This window comes from Phragmites australis, chromosome 19 (assembly GCF_958298935.1).
Source record: "Phragmites australis chromosome 19, lpPhrAust1.1, whole genome shotgun sequence".
NCBI classification, from domain to species: domain Eukaryota; kingdom Viridiplantae; phylum Streptophyta; class Magnoliopsida; order Poales; family Poaceae; genus Phragmites; species Phragmites australis.
In genome coordinates, this window is record NC_084939.1 from 26,072,895 (window position 1) to 26,079,175 (window position 6,281).

A 6,281-nucleotide genomic window follows, 5' to 3' on the forward strand; every position below is an offset into this window, starting at 1 on the left:
ATATCCACAACTCTTGATGGGCGATTTTGATGTGAACACTATTTATTCCCAAAGAAAATAAGCCACACTGAAAGGAGCATGATCGTTGGACATGGCAGCGAGGAGATTCCTTGAGATGCTCTACACTGTTGTCGCATCCCCGCTCTTTGGTGCCAATGTGAGTCGAAATAAAGAGTTCAAGCATCTGTAGAATGGCCTCATCCTAGTGAGTTTTCCAAATTCGACTCTTCCGTGATTAAGATACATGAACCGAGCTCTTCCAAGGTGAGTTGATGCTCGTTATGAATTTGATCCTTATGTGTATCACGAGTATCAAAACGGAAATGATAAGCAAAGACTCTGAAGCTCACCTTGTACTGTACTCCCTCGGTCATCCAATGCATGAAGGGATTCTCCGATCCATCAAACCAAACTGTGGCATAGAATTGTGCGATGACTTTTTTGCACCAATCATATTTGAATGCCATTATATTCTTTACCTTCTTGCTCTCACATGCAGCTATGACTTCATTAAACACAGGGTCATTTTTCTTTGCCATGTAGTTCCAATCTATCCACTGCATGTGTGTGATCGGCTTCTTCTTTGATAGGATCACCGTATCATAGAAGTCTGTTTGGAAATCATTCCAGAAGTGGTAATCCGTGATATTCTTTTCATAGTCAAAAGGGTTGTTCATCCTCTCAGTGATCACCCTGGATACGTGCTTCATGTAATTCACTGTCTGCTTCGGAGTATCAAAGATTGAAGCTGTCCTTAGGGGCCTGTGAAGTTTCAGAGGTCCAATCACATCATCTGCCTCTTGTTCTTCCTCATCCTCTTGTTCAGCTGCATCGGACTCAAACTATTTTCAATAGCAATGCTTTTCCCTCTCTCTTCTCGAGAAGGCATGCTACTTCTTCCCCTTCCTACTGTTACTAGAGCTAAACGCTTTCCACGGCCACTCTCGCGGCCTCACATAGCTTGACTCTTGGTCCTACAAAGAGTAACATCGGCTCTTTGTGATTCTCCAGCAAAGGTCTCTTCTTCGATGTGAATCCCCCTTCTGGTGGCCACTTTGCGAATTCTTTCACCGCTCGCATGTCCACTCCTGCTATCCTCTGAATGAGCCGGTGCTCTAGGCTCTTGAGCACGTGGATCGCTTTTCTGTTTCTTCTTCCGCTCGAAAGTGTGACCCTTCACAAAACGATCTCCGGCCATGACGAACTACCTGAGAGAGATGGAAGGAATTAGGAGGATGCGAAGATATATTGACGAAAAAGCTGCTGCTGGAAATCTGGCAGATACCGGAGTATCCGGTGAACACCGAATACTCCGGTCAGCCCGAGAAAATCCCAAAATCCTAGGGTTTTGGGAGATTTGGCCAACAAGAGTTGAATCTGGTAGAGGAACAAGTTCTAAGAAGTATATGGAGCTATTCTACCAAGGAAAATCGATCCTAGAGGAGAGCATTGAGAGATCGGGAAATTTTGGGAAAAAGTACCTTTTGGAGCAAAAATCACTCCGGAGATTTGATGAATAGAGATGTCCGGAGTTTCCGGCCTTGAATCCAAGTGAGAAACGATGAGAAACTTGAAACTCCTTGGTTGTTCTTCAAAAATCACAGGAGAGACTAAGTTGGGGAGAGAGGATTTGAGAATAGATGGGTTTGAGCAACTGTTCGGGTAGAGGGGTATATAAAAATCTGGAGACCCCGGAGTCTTCGATCTTCACCGGAGTCTCCGGGGTCTCATACTTTACTGGAGACTCCGGTGAAGACTGGACTTTTCGGTAACTGGAACCTGGACAGGAAGGAAGATAAGGACATGAGCAAGAGCCAAGTTAATAAAATAGCTTATGTAAAGTGCTTCAAGTGCTCAAGCATGTGACACTATGCCTATATGTATTCTAACAAGATTGATGACAAGACCACACTTACAAAGAAGAAAACAAGAAGAAGCAAAAGGAAGTGCTATAGATGCAATGAGAAGGGACATGAAGTTGCATCATACCCCTACATGAAGAATGAAGGCCTTATGTTATCCAGGAAGAGGCTCACTGGCGAGAAAGCAAGCAAGAAGCTATATGAGAAGGCATCTTGCAAGGATATGCACCGCATTCGTTACACTTTTCAGGCCAAGAGACATTTTGATAAAAATTGCCCCAATAGTAACATTCCTAAATCTAACTCTTCCAATAATGATCAATATTTGCTTAGGAAGGCTAAGAGTGATACTTGTGTTGCTAAGGTAATTAGTTCACCTTATGTTAATGTAAGAGCCATTTGGATGCTTAAGTCTCTCGTGACTAACCTTAAAGGACCCAACATAGTTTGGGTACTACAAAGTGCCTAATTTGCTAAATAGTTACTTGGAGATGAATTGAATACTTGGCTCACTTGAGAAGAACTTTCTTGCACATCTCATATCAAGTTTCCTTTCAAGTCGTATTTCTCATCATTTGTGGAAAGAGCGTCAAGTATGAAGATTATTAATACAACATTAAAAACCAATGACATCTCGGTAACAAGTACATACTTTGAAATATCTAGCCTCCTTAACCTTGTGTATGTGTGAGTCGTTCACAATCTTTTTGTGATTGTGGACTCTTAAAGTTGGCTAGGTAGTTTTTTACTTAAATGTCTACATTCTTATAAAGTGATGCATTCAATAATACTATCTAGAGAAAAGTCTTATGAGTGATGCAGAAAATGAATATTTGGTGGTGATTATCAAGAAAAGATCAAGAGTTACAAAACCCCCAAGCATCTTAGATTTTTGGATAATCCTGATATTCCAGATTGAATCCGGAAGTTTTGGTCTTTGTAAACCGGACATTATGGGTTAAATTCAAAAGTTCCGAAATCTGCATAAGGTTGGAGGTATATTGAGATGAAGAAAGAAGTTAAAATTGGATCTCCACCTCAAGTGCTTCGTTAAAATCTCATCAAGCGTCCAAGATACCACTTCATCAATGATGTTCAAAAAGACATTTGGAAAATGGATGATAATTGCTAAAATCTCAAGTTACAATCTCTTGTGAATTTTACCTTTTATTTCTTTGTGAGCTATATAAGGTAAAAAAAAATACTAGAGGATTTAGACTTGGTGATGACTATGGAAGATGAACTTAATCTACATGATCTCATGGTTGTAAGTTCATTCTTGGTACAAGTATTTTTCTTTATAAATTCATTTTGTGCCTTAAACTCAAAATATAGGGTAAACCTCTCTAGATTCTTGAATGAACTATATGTATGTTATAATTCATTCAATTACTTGGATGCATATATTTAGGGGGAGCTCATCCTATGTTTTGTGTTTTGAGATTAATATTTTTTCAAATAAATTTGTGTTTAGTCTCTTTGTGAAATGAATATCCTCAAGAATGTCAATGAGAATTGGGATTGGATACTTGGCTATTTATTTGAAGAGCTATCTAATTGTTTAAAGAATCGAGTTATATAGAAATGCATTTACTATCTATCCAATGTTATTCTATGAAGGTAACATTCTATCACAATACCTTAAATTCGTATTCTTGTTTATTATGTTAGATTTTTTGTTCTACATAATTTTCTAGAGTGCTCTAAAAATCGAATGTTTTGGGTCAGGCCGGAATATCCGAGTGCTCCAAAACTCGTAGGTTCCGAGTCAGACCGGAATATCCGAGTGCTTCAGAACTCAAAAGTTCCAGGTGATATCTTAAAACTCCAGATTCTGGAAGTTTTTAGCTCTTTGCATGTGTAGTTTGTGTATCTTTGCTTGTTTAAAGCTTGTACTTATCCTAGCATGTGTAAACTTTATTACAATCTTGTCATATCTATTTTTCATATCCATACATGTCTTGATTGCTTGCTAAGTATGCTATAAATTTATTTCTAGTGCATCTAATTTTTTTTACTAACTAGTATATGTAAGTCATATAACTAATCTACGTAGGACAGAGATGGCCAAATAGGCCACTCGGACCGGCCCGGCTTGGCACGACCCGGCACGGGCCCGGCTCGGCACGATCCGGCCCGAACGGCCTAGCTACTGTAACAGGCCGGGTCGTGCCAGCCGCATGCCTCACCCTCGGCCCACGGTACGGCCTGTCGGTCACCGTGTCGTGCTGGGTCGGTCCGGGCACGATTTTAGCCCGGCGGGTATGGTGCCACGGGCGGCCCAACAACACACGGGCGGTCCGTCGACACAGCCAGCCTGAAAAAATAAAAAAATAGCTATAAAATTAAAAAAAATAGAAAATAGATAAAAATATATATAATAGATAAAAAATAGCTACAAAATTAAAAATATATATAGAAAATAGAAAATAGCCGGGCCCATGCGTGCCGAGCCGGATCGTGCCTGGCCGTGCCGACCTGGGCTGGGCCATGCCCGTGCCAGCCCGACTCAGCCAGGTCGTGCCTACAGTGTCGTGCATCGGGTCGGTCGAGTAGGCATGACCCATTTGGGCATCTTTAGTGTAGGATGCATTACACATTCATATGTTAATTGTGGTTTTGGAGCCTTATTTGATCGTATCCGTCTTATTGAATTCTATTTTGGCTTTTCTAGAGAAATTAATAAAATATCACATTATAGGGGAGTATTATGCTTTATGCATCTTAAATACTCATAAAGTGTGAATATTTGAACAATACCACTTAGAATTGATATCAGTGTTTATCTAGTTTCTATGTGGTATGTCAAGTTCATATAAAGCTTAATTTTGCAAAAATTCATTAATTAATCTATATTTAATCTTAAATTGAAACTTAAGATTCTTGGTACTTCTCTAGTGATCTTTTAATCTTAAGATTTTAATTTGAATCATTTCTCATTTAGATCAAATCAACTATAATTTTTATATGTTTACTTGTAATAGTTGACTTTGTAAAGAATGTGTTTGAAGTATGATGTTTAATTTCTAAAATCCTTCTTCTCATGCTTCTTGAAAGAAAATTGATCCATACCTTGTTGAAATTACCGATTTATGAAATCTTCATATACCATTGTTGTCTTACAATTGGTAGTAATACAAGTGGTAATCCTGGTTGATCATCTTTATTTCAATTTTTGCTTCTTTGTGACTTCTTTCTTTTCGAAGGATTTCATCTAACTCTTATGTTAGGAATATTGGTTTCTTCAAAAAAAAAAAAAACTTTCCTCTTGGAGTTCATAGAAGCTTATTATCTCAATGCTTATATCATGTTCAATATACTCGCTTGAGATAAATTTTTGAGCATGTTTAGAACTTCTTTATGTCTCTATATGCTCAATCTTCACTTAGTTCATTTGTTGAACTTTGTGAACGATCATTTGTTGATTTTTTTTGTCTTAGATGTAATTTGAATAACTTTTGATATTTGTCTTTCATTTGGTATCTTCAAATCTCATATACTATTTTTATCTAATTATATCTTTATCGAATCTTGAAAGTGACGAGCATGCTTGTTTGACCTAAATATTGAAATCTATAGCATGTTTGCTTTCTTTGATCCTACATTTCGAGTAAGCCTCTCTTACGTGTTTTTATTGTCTAAAAGGTGCATAAAGCTTTCATTTGATTTCAATTGGTATATACCTTCATGTTATATATTTTCAATTAGTATCTATATATTAGTATGAACTTCAGTTGTTATCATTTCCATGTCATATCAATATGCACAAGTTTATGAGAGAGTTTGCTCTATGTGTTGAGTTTTGCTAATCTCTTTGGACACAATGAGTTTGGGGATAATTTTGTACTTGAATGAGTTTAGGTACAATAAAGATGCATTGGATGCTTGGATTAATCATAATGAAGATTCTTTTAAGTAGAAGATCATCTCAATTCAAATTTATGAAGATGATCTTTACCTTTCAATTGGTATCTATAAAGAAGATCATCTTCTTCAACTGAAATTAAAAGGGGGGATTATATCAAAATAATACAAAGCAATGATGAACAAATTACTGAGATGAACAAACTACTGAGATCAAATAATTTGTTCTTAATTCATGTATTTAATTTTAAAGATTTAATCTTGTATAGATTGCATCATAGCATGAAAATGATTTGCAAAAATTTATTTTCATGCAAATATTTAAAAATCTCTATATTGCAAATATGATCAATTTGAAGTAGCATATTTTTGTAGGATCTCTATAATCATATTCATAATTCATCCAATCCCAAATATGCGAAAGAAATCATATTAAATGCTTAAGTTACTCCTATATACAATATTGATAAAAATTTATTTTTAGTCCGATTTGATTGGCTCTATTGAACATATATACTTACAAGATATTCATTATAATATAAACTATTTTGCTAT